Genomic DNA, 18646 nt, shown 5'->3' on the forward strand with positions numbered 1-18646 from the left:
CAATAATAAAAATGTGGGAAAATATTTGAAACTAGAAGTTGGTGATCTGCCAGTGGATGTGTTAATTAACTCGACAGTAGGAGTCCTTTCAGAATGCATACATGTATCAAATCATCCCATTGGGCACTTTAAACATATTACAATGTTATCTGTCACTACATCTCAATAAAGCTGAAAAAAAACCCAAAAAGATCAGTGACCTCCGATGTATTTTGATCTCCCTTGAACCCACTGTGATTGTGAGTTCTCCTGCATCGGAATGTGTCACCAGCGTTAGTCACCAGCAGCACAGGGGACCTGCACGCTGTCTGGAAACAGAACAGATGCTGTGGGCAGCCAGACTGCTGTGCCGGCGATCCGCTGAACGCAACAGCAAAGAAGACATGAATGAAACGAACAGAAAGTGACACGGTCTAGGCAGCAATCAACCATAATCACAGAGCCCCCGAAGGGATCTGCAGGGAGATACTGCGTCCCCTTGGACAAGAAAGGAGGTTTCAGAGGAGGAGAAAGAACAAAAACAGGATATTGGCAGCTTAGCACCCACTGTCCGGGAAGAATGGGCATGTCCCTGCACCCTTGCTCCTGGCAAGAGTGACCGGCTTAACCCAGTCTGTCTAAGGAGCTCTGTTAGAGAATGGGAGGGTAGGGTTATGACAGGCAGACAGCGCCTTTTCTGCCCTGGGGTGTCCTACACTTCCCAGCAAGACTCATGGCTCAGGATGGCCGGCTGGGAGGGCCAGTTCGGGGGCCCTCTCGCCCGGCTGGAAGAGCGGCTCTCTCTTACCTGTCTGGTGGAGGGCAGTGCAGCTGGGAAGGTTTGTCTGGTGCTGGTCCCAGCTGGGCATGGCTCGGTGAAGCCCTGAGTGACCAAGTCAGCCACTTCCTGGTACATGGGAGAGGGCTGCCGAGGGGCGGCTCACCTCACCTCGGGGGGTGGGGTGGGGGTGCCCCTAGCAGGGCGGCTGTAACATGCAGCTCCCGCTGGCTCCTCACCCGCCTGTGGGGCTTTGCATCTCATGAACTGGGAAGGCAGCGAGCGCCCGGGGAAGGGGGTGGGGAAGCGGAGGGAGGGGAGGGGGCACTCTGACAGATGATGCGCGCTGCCACGCAGAGTCGGGGGAGGACCGCAGACTCAAGCAGGATGGCACTGCCTATGAGGCTCTCCTGCTGACAGCGAGCTCACTGGCAGCTGCCTCCGAGGGGCCAATGCGCTGCAGAAGGCAGGGAGAAGCAGAGCCCACAGGGGTCTGAGGTTGGAAGTGGGGGCAGAGGGGGTCCCCCAGGGTTGCACAGCGGGGAAGCGGGTGAAACAGGGTAACTGGCCTCAGGAGAGAGAGGAGAACCTGCCTCGGCTCAAAAACAGACCGGGATGGGCGCAAAAGACAAAGGCTCAGCCTCAAAGAGGTCTCTCCTGCCATAGCCAACAAGCAAGGATGCTCTGGCTTTAGGAATTTGGAATGGCTGGGCAAAGTAGAGGAAGCCCAGTTCTAACTTTCTCAATGAGGATTAAAAATCAGCCAGGGAAGAGTGTAATGCATGAAACGTTTCGTGTTATTTGCCACTCCACACCACAGGCCAGCCTGGGTGCCCCTCGGTCAGCTGCCCAACCTGTGATGGGGATGTGGTGGCAAGAACAAGGAGCAAGAGAGAGGGCTGGGAGGGGACAGAGAGAACATGTCATGTGATGCTTCTGTCTGTAAAGTTCCATTTAGATGATCAGGAGAAAAACCTTTTGGACAGCTTGGGCCAGTGCCTGGAGCAGCTTCTGAGCATCAGGGATAAATAACCGTTGGCATCGGATTCTAGAGTCTACGAGACCTGCCGCCCCCACGTGGGCAGCAGGTTCACCACACAGGCCCTGGAGCTGACAGTCATCGGCTCTATTTACAAGCACAGCCAGAGAAAGAGGCTGACAGGGAAACAAATAAACAAACAGCAAAGCCAGAAAAGACCAGAGGAAGTGCAGCTGGGGAGACTCGACGAGCACAGCTAATGAAGGGAAAGAGATCTCAGATGAGGACCTTCTCCGGAGGGCAGGGAGGGGGATATAGGGGCCAAGAACTGCGACGGGTTTCCAGGGACCCGTCCTCCCGCTACAAGCCAGTTCCTTTCCTTCAGGCCGGCTTCCACACACCCTGACCAGCGCCGCCCCAGATGACCCCCAGGGGACAGCTGCTCTCGTTAGGACAGTGCCACTGTGATCGGTCATGATCACCAACCAGTTCACTGCAGCATCAGACATTGCCCCAATTCACAAAATCAGGTCAATTCAGCCAACAATCCTTGGCGCCGATTGTGCGTCATGGGGGTTGCAAACATGACTGAGACATCCTTGTCATGTCTCAGGTGATCCAGAGGAAAGAGAGCTTTAAGTAAGTGATGCTAACTCATAGATAAGGGGGCTAAGGACTTCAAAGGGTGACACAGAAACGCTGGAGCAGGGAGAGACCAAGTCCACCAGGTCCTCTCCCAGGAAGCCTCATCTGACCTGCATGTTGAAGGTGACTGGTGGATTTTGACCCATGGAGTTTAGTGAGAGGAGAATCCAAGGCTGTGGAACAGCCTGGGCAAAGGCAAAGGGTCTAGAGGTGCCCCCAGCGGGTTGGGGAACAGTGAGCACTCTTTCAAGGGAGGCTGGAGTAGAAAGTAGAGTGTGATAGGAGGCCGCAGAGGAGGATGTAAATTAATGTGTGCATTGCAAACAGATAGTAAAAAAAAAGAAAAAAGAAAAAAGTTTAAACAAAGCAATGTTGGTCAAATCATTTGCATTATCAGATCCAGGTTTGAGGAGATGCTGAGTAGAGAAGGACTGGAGGAAAAAAGAATCTGCTGCCAAGGCAGGAGATGCAGTTTCCATCCCTTGGTCAGAAGGATCCCCTGGAGAAGGAAATGGCAACTGACTGAACTATTTCTGCCTGGAGAGTCCCATGGATAGAGGAGCCTGGTGGGCTATAGTCCACGGGGTGGCAAAGAGGTGGACACGACTGAGCAACTTAAAAACAACATCAACTAGGTGAAAGAGGATGGATAAATCAGAGATCAGCAGCAGTGCAACAACAGGCGTTAGGCTAAGTGAAACAAGTCAGATGGAGAAGAGTAAATACCATGTAATCTTATATGGAAGCTGAAAAATAAACAAACTCATAGATACAGAGAATAGATTGGTGAACAGATGGGGGGTTGAGTGAAATGGGTAAAGGGAGTCAAAATGTACAAACTTCTAGATATAATATAAACAAGCCAGGGGATATAATGTATACCATATACCATGGTGACAGTAGATTCATATTTTTAAAAATTTCATTGCAATATAATTGACATGTAACACTAGTTTCAAGCCTACAACATACTGATTCGATATTTGTTTGTATATTGAATGCACTGAGTCCACCGACTCGATGGACATGAGGTTGAGTAAGCTCTGGGAGCTAGTGATGGACAATGAAGCCTGTCTTCTGCGTGCAGTCCATGGGGTGACAAAGAGTCAGACACGACTGAGCAACCGAACTGAACTGACTGATGGTGACAATAGTTAATGATGCTGTGTTGTATATTTGAAACTTGCTAAGAGAATAAGCCTTAAAAATTCTACTCACAAGAAAAAAAATGTTATGACTATGTGTGGTGATAGATTTAAACTAGACTTACTGTGCTAATCCGGAGAAGGCAATGGCACCCCACTCCAGTACTCTTGCCTGGAAAATCCCATGGACGGAGGAGCCTGGTGGGCTGCAGTCCATGGGGTTTCGAAGAGTTGAACACAACTGAGAGACTTCGCTTTCACTTTTCACTTTCATGCCTTGGAGAAGGAAATGGCAACCCACTCCAGTGTTCTTGCCTGGAGAATCCCAGGGACGGGGGAGCCTGGTGGGCTGCCGTCTATGGAGTCGCACAGAGTCAGACACGACTGCAGCGACTTAGCAGCAGCAGCAGCAGCTGTGCTCATCAACTCACAATTCATACAAATATCGAATCACTATGCTGTGCATCTGAAGCTAGTGTTACATGTCAATTACATTGCAATGAAATTTTTTAAAATATGGATCTATTTAGCAAAAAGATCGATAAAAGAGTTCATAACCTTCTCAAGATTTTTTTTCCTTCTGAATCTCAGATTTTGCATGATTGAATAGCAATTTATGAGAACAATGAATCACATTTGCATTCAAAATATAACCCTTTTCTCTTGGGTGTCCTTTCTGCAAAGTTCCAATAGCATCTCCAACCTGCGAGGGATTTCTTCTATGATTGTATTACACTGATTAATTTCTCTAGGTTATTTGATATAAATATATTTACTTTGGTTGTAAAAAATAAATTTATATGGAACACTGGAGACAGTGGGGTCCACGGCCCTGCCACACTGCCAAACGCTGAGGGAAGAAATGTTTGGGCACATCGAAGTATACACTAGGCAAACGAGTCGGGAAGATTTTGCTTAGAGGATGGAACAAATAGGATGCAATAGAGGTTTCGAATGTACTTGCAAACTGGGGCTTGCTCTTTCTTGCTACTTTGGATTCCTATGGTCTTCATGTGAAGAGCTTACTGGACGAATAGAAACATGTGATCCAGTCACTACTACTTGTCCAGTCAACAGCCAGTCAACTATCAGTCAGGTGAGGTCATAGTAGACAGTAATAATCCATAGTAGATAATCCAGCCATCATCCAACCCACAGCTGACTTGATACATGAACAAGCCCAACCAAGGTTGACTAACCTGCACAAACCTGAAGGATTGCCCAGCCGACCCATGTAATTATGACCCAATAAAGGATTTTTATTTTAAGCCATTTTGCTTTAGTTTTAGGATATTACGTTACACAGCAAAAGCTCACTCATACATCATGGAGTAGCCCAGATTTCAAACCCATTCTGGGTATTTCCAGCTCCTTTCCTTGCACATCAGCCAATTTTAATATATCTACTATCCCAACTTCATTTCTAATATTAATGAATAAAATTGACATTGGCCACTAATGAAACCCAGGTTTTATGACAAAGGTGATTTGTGTTGGTCTCTTCTGAAACCTTCATCAACCATTTTTTTACCTCAGATCAGTTAATTTTTTTCTTGAATATAATAAGTATGTTAATTTACTCACCTATCATGACATAGTCCATTCCCTGAGCGTAGCTTTGGAAGTTAACTTCTTGCCAGCTATTCAATATTTTGTCCAAATGTCTAATTGTCTCACAGGGATTGCTTGCTCTTGGAGAGCAAGGAGGGGCTTCCCACGTGGCCCTAGTGATAAAGAACCTGCCTGCCAATGCAGGAGACATAAAGAGCGGTGGGTTCAATCCCTGAGTCGGGAAGATCCCCTGTAGGAGGGCATGGCAACCTACTCCAATATGCTTGCCTAGAGAATCCCTCAAAGGAACTCGGTGGGGTACAGTCCATAGGGTTGCAACGAGTCAGACATGACTGAGGTGACTTAGCACACTCGCACAGAGAGCAAGGAGTCATCCTTCTGTATCTTTTATACTTCCTAGTGTAGCCTTTAAGTGATTTCCAGATGGGTAAATCATGGTCCTGGTAAATTTATAAAATTCCCAGGCAGCAACCATAGGATCATCAATCTTTATTTTTCCAAAGAAGAACATTAAAAGTGGTTATCTGCTATTACCATTATTTTAAAAAATAATCTTACTGCCAAAAAAGTATGAAGGACATCATCTTAGAATGAAGGATTCTTCCCATGAAAGCCCAATTGGAAACTTTTAATCCACTTTTAGGTACTTAGAAACTGATATAAAGAAATATATACACACATACACATGTATACACACAAGTACACACGCATGCATACACACACTGGATTATTAGTTTTTTCTCTCATTTTTTGTGGTGAGTGATAACTGTACCTTTGACTGGATACAGTCAAAGATGGATTGGGCTTTCCAAGTGGTAAAGAATCTGCCTGCCAATGCAGGAGATGCATGAGACACAGGTTCAATCCCTGGGTTGGGAAGATCCCCTGGATGAGGAAATGGCAAACTGTTCTAGTATTCTTGCCTGAAAAATTCCATGGACAGAGGAGCCTGGCATGCTACAGTCCATGAGGTCACAAGAGTTGGACACAACTGAGCAACTGAACACACATGCATGCATAAATGGGTTGTATTTGAAACCTACAGATGGGCTGCATCATTGCAACATGAAACAAAGAGTAGAATAATAAAAGGCCATAATCAGAGAAGGTGTTTGACAAGAACACCTAGGAGCTACCTCAGCATTCATTGTTGTTGTTGTTGTTGTTCAGTCACTCAGTCGTGTCTGACTCTTTGAGACCCCATGGACTGCAGCACACCAGGCTTCCCTGTTTTTCGCCATCTCCCAGAGTTTGCTCAAACTCATGTCCATTGAGTCGGTGATGCCATCCAACCGTCTCATCCTCTGTCATCTCCTTCTCTTCCTGCCTTCAATCCTTCTATCTTTTCCAGCATCAGGGTCTTTTCCAAAGAGTCGGCTCTTTAAACCAGGTGGCCAAAGTACTGGAGCTTCAGCGTCAGCGTCAGTCCCTCCAATGAATATTCAAGGACTGATTTCCTTTAGGATTGACTTGATCTCCTTGCTGTCCAAGGGACTCTCAAGAGTCTTCTCCAACACCACAGTTCAAAAGCATCAAGTCTTCAGCATCCATTATCTTTGCTAAAGGGATTAGTCCTTTTCCATATTCACTCTGGAAACCTGCCCAGGAGCAGGTCCCAACCCCTCCCATCACTGCAGTAGATCCCAGTGAGATACATTTGCAACAACACAAAAATAAACATGCAATAACTAGCCACAATTCACATTTTACAGAGCACTTTGAAGGCAAACAAACTTTCCTACATTTCAGTTCACTCAGCACTGTGCAGCTCTTGGAGCTCAGGAATCCTATCTGAATTTTGAGCAACTGCAAAACTACCTACAATCATTCTTGAACGGCCATTTAAGACAGCATTTGTTACATCCCAGACTAATATCTGACATGAGTATCCTGGGACCCAGATATGGTCCATAGGCTTTGCAGAAGTCAAAGAAAGAATAAGAGAGTTCTAGCCTGAACAGAGGGGCTTCCCCTGTAGCTCGGTGGTAAGGAATCCACCTGCCAGTACAGGAGATGCAGGTTCGATTCCTGGGTTGGGAAGATCCCCTGGAGAAGGAAATGGCAACCCACTCCAGTATTCTTGCCTGGGAAATCCCATGGGCAGAGGAGCCTGGAGGGCTCCTCCCATGTAATTATTATTACAAATAATTAGACATGACTGAGCAACAAAACAACAGCTTGAATAGAAGAGACATTTCAGTCCACACTCAGCCCTTTTGGAGGTAAATATCAGAACCCATTACAGGTTGATGTACATAAGCACATGCTTAAGATGAATGTTTAGTAAATTGTTTACATACATAACGTGGTAGATATAGAATTTCAAAACTTATATAGGATCGTGCCCATATATCTGCCCACTTATGAGCATGTACACCCATTCAGTTCAGTTCAGTCGCTCAGTCGTGTCCGACTCTTCGCGACCCCATGAATCGCAGCACGCCAGGCCTCCCTGTCCATCACCAACTCCCGGAGTTCACTCAGACTCACTTCCATCGAGTCAGTGATGCCATCCAGCCATCTCATCCTCTGTCGTCCCCTTCTCTTCCTGCCCCCAATCCCTCCCAGCATCAGAGTCTTTTCCAATGAGTCAACTCTTCGCCTGAGATGACCATATATGGTGCTTAATATAAAATCCATTGAAAGGATGAATGAAAGAACAAGTGAAATTTCTACTAGAAAGAGGATTTACTTATTAATTTAATCAATTTTTATTTATTTAGCACTTGCTAGGATCAGGCATTATGCTAAGGATACCAATGTTAGGCATACTTCTATAAACAAAGCAATCTTGGTTGCTTGTCTTGGGTTTCATTCTCCCTACCCTGCCTCTGTCCCTGTATCAAAACTTATCTAATTTAAGCATCTACCTGCTGTTTATGAAGTTAAGTCATATATATTGCAAGGCCGTTCTCAACAATGACCCTCTGAGCCCATCTTTTGTTTTTGATCAGCTGTTGCTCCAAACCTAGTCTCTGTTACTCTAAGTACCCTTAGGTCTGATGCCCTAATTTCAATCCTGTATTTGGTCTTTGTCATCAGTTAGTTACTGCTGTGTAACAAGCCACTCAATATCTTAGCAACTTAAAATAATCACCATTGGTTATTGATTACGGATCTCTGAGTCATCTGGCTGCTTCTGATGATTTGGGCCAGACTTGGCTGATCTTGGTTAGGCTGGCGCATGAATCCAAAGTCAACTGGTGGGTCAGCAGGGCCTGGTTGGTCTAGGATGGTCTCACCAGCATGCCTGGCACTTGAAGGTCTATTGGCTGTGGTGAAGGACACATGTTGCTCATCAACCAGGTGGCTATCCAAGCTTTTCTTGGCAGAGGTAAGGTCCCAAGGAAAAGACCAGAAGTGCAAAGACCTCCTGAAGCCCAGGCTTGGCACTGGTACAACCTTACTCTGCCATACTTTATTTGCCAAACCAAGTGTCCTAAGGCCAGAAGAGACTCAAGACTATAAACAGACACCACATTTGATGAGAAGGGCTGCAAAGTCACATCGTAAAGGCAAGAGTATAGGGAAAGGCTAAGGAATTGGGCTGTTTTTATGACAAATCTACCACATTCTTGGTATTTGAATTTATTTCTGGAATTTGAGTCTTTGCTTTCCCTGATCTCAAACCTGGCTCACCTCTCTGAGGTTTTCAACCCTTCTGCCTCAGATCAGACTCTCCACTTAACTTCTAGCTCATTAGGAAGGCAACCCCTGAAGCCAGCCCCTTCTTAACAAGAGAGAAACTCAGACCCCTTCCATGAGTCAGTTCTCTTATTCTTAAGTAATCCTCCTCTTGTCATGAAAAAAAAAAAAAAAGAAAAAACCCTTAAGCTATTGCTAAAAATAGATATCTGAACCAGGCTGAACTCCAGCTGAAAACTGTAATCAAAATTCCGATACCCAGAGAGGGCAGACCACGTAAGAAGAACCTTTACAAAATGCTACCTTAACAAGGTTTATTCCTTGTTGAACAATAAAAATAAAATACTCTATTTTCTCAATTCTAAAACCCATTCTTGCTCACATTTTAACATGTCTGTAGCTAAGATGTCTTACAATCAGCAAGTATGTCTAATGTGCTAAGACTGGTAACCCCCCACTCCCACCAACGCCCCTCAAAAAATAGATATATTGAAACATGATTCCTTTTTCAATTGATGGATGAAGCCTTGTAACTGAGAAAGCGTTGCTGTGGGTCACCACCTTGTTTATGAAAATGATCCAAATGAAATCAGAGAAAAGTAAGGCCTGAGAACTGGTAGGGTTTCCAAAAAGTTCAGCGTGCTATTGTCTCTAATTAAGGGAATTAGAGGTACTACTGAAAAGGATGACACAAATTAACCAATTGTTTTTCTCACTTGACATTTGCTAGAATGACTAATGATCACTGAAAGTGATGGATTTGAGTTCCCTGTCTCTCCTTTGCCCTGCCACCCTCTGGAACAGGGGCTGCTGGACAACAGAGAGGAGAAAAATATAAAATCACGGAGAAGAAGCCAAACCCATGAAAATCTACAAATGGGTGGATAGCCTTTGAATAAGGAGCTGCATCATCTGCTCATTACATGGTTTGTTCCTTTGTTTTTTGTTTGTTTGTTTAACTGTGTTTGTTATAGGAGTTAAGAGGGCAGACTCTGGAGCCAGGCTGCTTTGGTTTGCATCCCAGCTCCACCAATTAAAAGCTGTGTGAGTTTAGGCAGGTGACTTAACCCTACTGTGCCTAAGTTGTTTTTGTTTTTAAATATTTATTTGGCTGTGCTGGGTCTTGCGGCATGCAGCATTGTTGCAGTATGAGAACACTTAGTCATGGCATGCAGCATCTAGTTCCCTGACCAGGAATCGAACCTGGGCCCCCTGTATCGAGAGAACGGAGTCCTAGCCACTGGACAGCCAGAGAAGTCCCTGTGCCTCAGTTTTTATATGTATAAAACAGCTCTCACAAGTGGTTACACTTGCAGTAATGCCTGCCAGACATAAATGCTTAATAAAGTGATTATTATTATTACAATCTCCTTGAATTTTCCTGGAAGAGCAAATGATCCCTTCTCTCTGGAAAGCCAAAAAATATTTCCATAAAGTCCTAGAAGAAACCTAAGTCCTCCCTGATGTGTAATTATTTTCCCCCTAAAATTAAAGCCATATATACCTTTCCCCAAGATATCTCCTTTTTGTAGATGTAAAGAATCAGCAGTATTATTAGGTGAGGGTGAATCTGCTAACTGAGCAGACTCTTTTTCCAGTGTTCAAAGTTGCACCGGTTCTGAAAAAGAAAAGGACAGAGTCGTCCCAGCACTTGCCAGAGGGAAAGCGAAAAACCTTTTACAAAACAAGGCTAGATCCCTGCCATGCGGCTGTGTCCACAGAAACTCCCATACAGATCCCTGTGGGAGGCCCTTCTCCCTGCACTGCCACTTCCCAAAGCCAGATTCCTGCTTCGAGGACCCTGAGAATAGAAAGGGGATTCACAGAACCTGGGGATGGGGACGCGGGGAAAGTCCCCGGAGTGGCCTGCAGACTTGGGGCCTTCCTGGCAGCACAGATATCTCTATTCCGAGAGCCAAGAGGTCTGGAATCTAGAGAAATGAATCCCTTGAGGACTATAATGAATGCCGTGCTCCAGCAGAGTCGGCTCGGTTCAGCAGCTTGATTAATGACACGTGAGAGGACTCGAGGCAAATGTAATGGGAGAGCAAACCTTTGCAGGGTGCCTGCCCTGGATAAGATCCGGCGCCTCACACCCACCGAGGAAACCGCAGAGGGGCTTAGGAGAAACTCCTCCTGGAGCTGTGGGCCAAGGGCAAGGATCTGCCCTGGTCTGAGCTTCTGAGCCCTGAGTGCCTGCATGCCCTGAGAGCCAGCCAAGAGGAGGAAGGCCTCCATCTGCTCCTACCCAAGTCTCCGCTCCAGCGAGGGGGTCCCTCAGCTGCCAGGCTGGTCCTGCCCGCCTATTGGCTGACACATTTTTCAAAGCTGTTCTCAAAGGCTTTGATGAACCGGCTGTTGCTGGGCAGCAGCTGAAGTCATTTGCCCTGGAAAATGGAAGGAAGCAGGTGTAACCGCTCACCCCAACCCGACCCTCAAAAACACCCTCCCCGCACACACTCTACAAATCATCGCGTCACTTTGTCCCTGTGTATTTTAATAAGCACACTAATCTCTGACCCCTTAGCATTTCTGCCCTAAAATGAAACCAAGAGCATCACTCTTCGGCTTCCCCTTTGACAGAAAGAGGTGCCAGTCCCGGGCAATATTCTAGCCAAGACCCGAGGTCCCTCTTCAGGTGAAGTCTGCCTACAGAAGATGCAAGATGCCTCTCTCACCCTCTAAGTTCCGTGTGTGTATGTACGTTTGGTCACTCAGTCATGTCCAGCTCCTTAGAACCACATGAACTGTAGCCCACCAGGCTCCTCTGTCCATGGGATTCTCCAAGCAAGCATACTGGAGTGGGCAGCCATTCCTTTTTCCAGGGGATCTTCCCGACCCAGGGGTCAAACCCATGTCTTCTTCATTGGAGGCAGATTCTTTGCCATCTGAGCCACCAGCCTCCATAAAACAGCAGCATTCCTGGATCCAGAAGTGTCTCAGGAAGACTGAATACTTTTTATTCGGTTTCTCATTTTATCAAGTACGAAAAAACTGAAATAGCACTTCACCTAAAAATTCATGAAATCTCTAATTTTTGTTAACTGATGTAATTTTGTGTTTGAAAGTACTTTGAATTGAAATTTTATCACTTGAAAGGGCTCTTTTCCACTCATCCTCTTTGATCACCACAACAATCCAGTAAGTTAAGCAAATAACTTGGAGGAAATTGAGACATCAGAAGAAAACGAAATTATCTAAGAATTTATTGTGAGTAATACAGCAGAGCTGGGATTCATATTCAAGTTTTCCAGTCCCAGTCAAATATTCTTTCCAATCCTCCCCATTCTAATAAACAAATTAATAAATATTGTGAATGTCAGAAATTTGTCATGTACATGTACTCAATTTTCCTGAAAATCTATTAAATATATCCCACATGACTTTCAGGCCTCTTCTTCCCCCTATCTGTTGCTCTAACCCAAATAAGATGACAAATAAGTTTGACATTAGAGGCATACAGTAGAAGAGTGGGAGTTCGAGCTGATTGACAAAAACAAACATTGGGTGTCTTTGAGCAGAATTATGTTGTCTTTGAGCTGTTATGTTATAATATTATAACAGCTGCATTTAGAAAACTTCACCCAGGTGTCAGAAGAAAAGGCAGATTTGAGTTATCACTTTTCTCGGGCGATCTTCCAATCTTCCCTTGCGACAACTGCAACTTTTTGCCCCTCTGGGTGTACCATAAAAGAGGTTCCTGCAACGCTTACATGGGAGGGAGTGACTGCTCCTCAGAGGAGCTAAGATTACAGGGTTGACCTCAAGAATACTCTTAGAAGCATTCCTCCTGTCTAGCAGCCTGGAAAATTGAATGTTACTTACAAAGGATCTTGACTTCCAGCTGAGGAGGGGGCAAAGTCTGGGTAAAATCAGAAAGCAGGACCCTCTATCTAAAGAGGCAGAGGCAGAGGTCTCCCCTTCAGAGTCCAGTCAACCTTTGAGCTGAAACCCTTGAGCTGTCTCTGTCCTTACATCCTTCCTGATCACTGCTGGTTTCTCCGCTTTTAAAGCTTTTGCCTTATATTTCATGTACTTGTTAGCAAAGGGACCAACCAGCTAACTTGGGAGAGAGTTAAAAGTCCAATCCTAAGTAAAATATTTACATTATCTGTGTCTTCCTAAATAAATAAATGTTACAGTTTTCTAGTGACTTCCTAAAGAAATTCAACTCTTCAGCTTTGTTACCTAACCCCTTTGATAATCATGATAGGAATTTCAGACCAGGTTAAAGGAATGGATCAATGGGAGATGACCCAATACTTTGAAGGAGATTAAAAACTTTTGTCCCTTGATTTACACCAAATAGACAGCCAGCTAACATTAGAGCACAGTCCACTAAGCGCAAGTCCATGGCCGGTAAGTTACCTGTGCTAAATGGGAGTGCACCGGGTCATCGGAATGTGCAGGTCCAGGACAAAGGGCAGGAGCACTTGTTTCCAGCAAGTTCATCCATGCACTCACCTGTTCATTCATTCATTGTCAGTACCTGTCAAGTGCCATGCCCTCTGCAAGGCTGGACAAGATAGAGGGGTTCTGAATGGTCCAGACTGAGTCTCCAATTCCCAGTCAGAGCCCTGACCTTGCCCTCCAGGCTTCAACCTCTGCAGAGCATCCTCTGAAGGGGGAGGGGCACTTTGTCCTACAACCCAAATTTCTGTGAGAGATGCTTGGGTGGTAGCAAAGGCATAAACCAGAACTGCTCCCTGGAGGCTGGCGAAGTTTTATCGTCCCCAGAGGAGATGACACTAGTCTAGATAACAAACTGCTCTGGTCTCACAAACCCTACCTGCCAACCACTCCCCACGCCCCAACCCTGAGAGAACCCGATAAGACAGAAAACAGAATTAGGGCTTGTGGAGGGGAAGACGAAACATAAATTGGCATAGACTTCAGCTAAGAAAAATGCTATCCCTTTCATTTTTGTGTCTTTTGACTCCACACAACTCCAGGGTTTTTCTAACTTTATTTTCTCCTGATCCATGATCACAGCATCCTCCACCTTCCCACTCTGTCCTGAAGTGGAAATACAGAACCAATATCAGCTCTAACCTGATTATCTGTAAAAATTGGGCCAGCGCAGGGTCAGGGATAATAAACGCAGGCAATTTGGAAAAACCATTTAAATTTGCCTTTGGCCTACATTTGTTTGTGTGTGTGCGCTTTGCAGTAGATTTACCTTCCTAATTACGTTTTGTTTGCATTTCCTCAGCACACATTGACTGGGAAGTCAGGGCGGGGTTCAGAGAGTGGGCCAAGTGTTGAGAAAAGCAGGCTTGAGATTAAAATTTGTAGAAGTTAAGCCACAAATTGCATCATTCATTTAACAAATATTTATTGAGCAGCAACAAACGGTGGCACACAGCTCTTGGTTTTGCAGGAGTTAGAAAGAAAGTATGAGAAACACGGTCTGCCTTAAAGAAGCTTGCCATCTTCTCAGGAAGGGTATATGCACATTTGGTGTTCATACAATTGAGATTTCACCGCAGCTTTAAATATGAGCCTAAATAGCACTGATTTTAACCCAAATTATCAGCAGACCCTAAATGGCTTTTGATCTAATGAGACTCAGATAAATAGGGATTCCTCCAGGAACTATACTATGATTTTCTTTGTTTCTCTGATTGCATAAAACACACATTTTTCAGCCTGTAGAAGACAGCAGAGGAATCACTTCCCAGGGTACACGGGCGTTCACAATAATGGGTTGGAGAGGTTTCCCCTTGAGACGGCGTGTCTGAATTTACTGATGAGTTAATCACTGAGGAAGCAAACATTCGATGTGTCACATGTCCTCAGTTCTGGCGCTTCCTGGCAGGCCCATCACAGTCACAGCCTTGCTTCTGGTTCACATTCCTAGGCCTGAAATCTGTGACACTGTCCCTCAAAGGACAGGCATGCGTGCTCATTCACTAAGTCATGTCTGAGTCTTAGCGACCCTATGGACTGTAGCCCAACAGGCCCCTCTGTCTAGGGGAATTTCCAGGCAAAAATACTGGCATGAGTTGCCATTTCCTTCTCCAGGGTATCTTCCTGACCCAGGGATCAAACCTGCCTCTCCCGCATTGGCCGGCAGGTTCTTTACCACCAAGATACCTGAGGAACCTTCAGTGGGCAGGAGCCTTCCCCAACTCAGTCATCCAGGGAAGAAAAGTGTGCCGACGTGGGGAAAGCAGTGAGGGGCAGGAGCCATGGTGGACCCACGCGCAAAGCGGGACAAAACTGTGACTCCATAACACTAGCCCTCCACCCAGATTCTCCTAGGAAAACATATTCCTTTCTACCCGCTTGCTGCTGTTTCCATGATGGCCAGAGGAACTGGTAACGTGATTGTGTGTGCATGTCACTTGCTGAGTGGGAATCCCAGACCCATCCTCGCTGCCCCCACTCCTGGGAGAGCACCCTGGCTGTCCGTGGTCTGTTGTGGGAGAGACGGCAGCCCCCTGTTAGGGATGAGCGAGGGACTCTCAGAAGGCACCTCTTCCCAGGCTTACCCGGCCATGATCAGCAGCAAGGTCTGAGGCACCCAGCACAGAGGCTCACTTGTACACGTGCCAGCCAGGTGCCTCCTCACTGCAGGTGACCTAGGAAACCACTGAGCTCGGTTCAGAGGTCAAACAACATCTTTTACACGTAGTGGAAGTAAGGGTTGTTATGTGAAACGACATATATATTAGGTATATTCGTACTTTGTATCACAATTAAAAAAAAAAGTCTACTTTAGGACATTCTGCATTTATGTGGATAGACTTGAAGCCAAAGCCTTAGAAATTATCCCCTAGTATTCATGGAATAAATACTAAGGTAAGAGTCAATGTTTGCATCGTAAACAAGCAAGTGACAATATAAATAAAAGGACCAGAGATATAGAGAGTGAAGTCTCTTCTAAAAAAGGCCGTATCTAGGAGGACTGGCAAACCCTTCTAGTTCCTGCGTGAGTTTCCCAGAAATGCCTCTTGTAAAGCATCACTTAGCAAGGGAAAAGCAGACACCTGCTTTATAGCTTCTCCTATAACTGAAGAGTTTTGGGAGCGAGGGAGGGAGAGAGGACAGGAGATTCAGTGCCCCAGGGTCCCTGAGAAACTTTTCAAAAGTACATCTTATCAAGACTCTGATTCCTCTTTATAACTGGTGCTAACCAATGCCACCTGCTAAGCTGAGCAGGTGGAGATTTGAACACCAAGATCGAGCAGGTAATTAACCACCTAGGTAGGAAAACCTGATATCCCCAGAAATGCCTTCTCTACTCTTAAAATTAATGTGGGAGTATTTTATTTCCAAAGCCAAATTCCCCTGCAGAGGTAACACTTTAGACTGTCTGTCATTTACATCTCAGTGAGAATTTGTTTCAGATCCCGTTCTAAAACTAAGTATTGGTAAGAACAAGAAAAGAACATGACAACCCCACATGGCTTGGAGCATGGATCCCCAGTCCTTCTGGCACCAGGGATGGGTTTCATGGAAGACAATTTTTCCATGGACCGGGGCGAGGGGTGGGGGGTCACTGGGGGTTGATTCAAGCACATTAAATTTACTGAGCACTTTATTTCTGTCGTTTGTGTGTCTTCACTCCAGCCTCTTCCCTAAACAATGCAACCTGACTACAGAGTTTCTGCCCACACCACCTCCCAGGAGGTGGTGGAAAGGAAACCCTGGCCTGGGCCCCACAGTGTCCTACAAGGAGAGGCATGCAGGAGAGACTGACGTGTCAGCTGTCAGCCCTGAGCCAAAGAGCTGCCGTCTCCACGGAGGCGTGCCTGGGCTCCCCCACCCTGGGATGAAATCAGGGTTCAGACAAGGGCCTTGAAGCCATCCATGGACTGACAGCATAATGCCCATGACTTTCACAGTATGTGTCTTTCAGCTGCAGAAATAAGGGCAGGGTAATTTTAGCTCCACATGTGTTAGCACAACTCCATCTCTCCTACCACCAGACTGGCTCCAGACAGAGACCCGTCGTGTTCTTCTGCAGCAGGGCACTCAGACGCTGCAGAATCACAGACTGGGGACTTCCCTGGTCCGTTGTGTTCTTCTGCATCAGGGCACTCAGACGCTGCAGAATCACAGACTGGGGACTTCCCTGGTCCGTTGTGTTCTTCTGCATCAGGGCACTCAGACGCTGCAGAATCACAGACTGGGGACTTCCCTGGTGGTCCAGTGGCTCAAACTCCATGTTCCCAGTGCTGGGGGCCCAGGTTCGATCCTTGGTCAGGGAACTAGACCCCACCTGCCACATCAAAGATCAAAGATCCCACCTGCTATAACTAAGACCTGGCACAGCCAAATAAATATTAAAAAGAAAAGAAAGAACCACAGACTGCCAACTCCGGGGAGTCAACTGGGGCTCAGGCAGAGAACAAGGCTCATGGCCACCAGCGGTTCTCAGCCCACAGCCCAGAGCTGCATGTCCTGAAGTGACGACCTCTGAACATCCAAGGGGACACGGTGCTTCCAGCATCTGCTGGCTGACGCACAGCTCCCCTAAAAGCAGCTCTCTGCAAACAGAGCACAGTGGAAAGAGGACTCCCCTGTGCGGAACACTCGGCCGGCCAGCATCCTGTGACCCAGAAAGGAAGAGTGACCTAACCGCCCTCCTTCTCCTCATCTTTCTTTCTTTGGTTTGAGAGGCTCTTCTTTTTCCTGATTTTCTTCCTACTTCTGCACATGTGCTTTTATGTATAAGTTGGGTTTTTTTTTTTTATTCCTTATAGGATATTGTCTACTCTCACTTTCCTAATTTTATGGATCTTATGTTTTAGTGGAAAAACCTAGGATCTCATCATTGCCACTCGAACCAATTTTGCCCTCCTCAGCTGTTCTCTCTTTGCTCACCAAAGACCAGGCTGGAGTGCTTAGTGAAGGAAAAGATTCAGGAATCTGAACTATGAATATGTACAAGTGCACCTGCACACACACACACACACACACACATGCACACCCTTGCCACTGGGGTCAGAATGTACACCTGGCTTACACCCATCTGAGCCAGTTGAAGACAAAGACCTTTCCTCTCTCTAATTACAGTCTCCACATCTAGGTGGCACCTCACATCTAATCGCCTTTAGGATCCAAGGACTGCATTTCCTTCGCTCCTGGTGAACGGCAAGTTACTCCAAAGGGCCAAAGACTGTATGACATACCATGGGATGACCAGGCTTTGGCCCTGGATAATACTCACTGGCCTTCCCCTGTCTACTTGGGACAAGCTACCTATTCCCTGACTTTAAGAAAAAGATACTGAGTTGCAAAGTATTGTCAAGTTAATTCTTATTTTTTCAAATCTCACCCCTGCCCCTTGATTGCTCTGTGAGCTCAAGCAACTTCCACATTTCTTTGCCTCAGTTTTCTCCTCTTTAAAATAGAGATAACAAAAATTATGTGTCCCTTAGTGGTCATGGTGTCCAATCAGCATGAAACACCTACAGCAACAGACTCCAACTCTGGACAGCTTGTCCAACAAGATTGCACACAGAGTGAAGGGAAAAAACTAGATACTGAGGTCCAGGAAATGGCAACCCACTCCAGTGTTCTTGCCTGGAGAATCCCATGGACAGAGGAGCCTGGTGGGCTACAGTCCATGGGGTCGCAAAGAGTTGGACACGACAGCGGCTTCACTTGAGGTCCTAGAAAAGGCTGGGAAACACCAAGATTCCAGGTTACAGAAACGAACACTGTCCTTAGGGCAGCCCTGTTGGGATTCATCAGCTCCATTCCCTGTTCCCACCTTGTTTCACTCAACTCAGGTTTTGTATTTGCAAGAGAAAGAGCTTGATAGGTCCAGGACAGATCACACACCTGTCTTTGTTAATGGTGGAGGACACAGAAATTACATGTGTGGTATAAAGCCTAAAATTAAGACCCAGGGATTTCCCCTGGCAATCCAGTGGTTAAGACTCCATTCTT

The 18646-nt window shown here is 46.0% G+C and overlaps 1 protein-coding gene across 1 annotated transcript in view; it reads right to left on the reverse strand.

Annotated features, from left to right (window-relative positions):
• The window catches only part of RGS8 (regulator of G protein signaling 8), a 47368-nt gene extending 46346 nt beyond the window's left edge, over positions 1-1022 (reverse strand). The window contains exon 1 of the mRNA XM_027565515.1: positions 788-1022. The gene's annotated coding sequence lies outside the window, so the exon portion shown is untranslated. The remainder of the gene's footprint in view (positions 1-787) is intronic.
• Between the last annotated feature and the right edge of the window lie 17624 nt (positions 1023-18646).

Source organism: Bos indicus x Bos taurus, chromosome 16 (assembly GCF_003369695.1).
Source record: "Bos indicus x Bos taurus breed Angus x Brahman F1 hybrid chromosome 16, Bos_hybrid_MaternalHap_v2.0, whole genome shotgun sequence".
Taxonomy (NCBI): domain Eukaryota; kingdom Metazoa; phylum Chordata; class Mammalia; order Artiodactyla; family Bovidae; genus Bos; species Bos indicus x Bos taurus.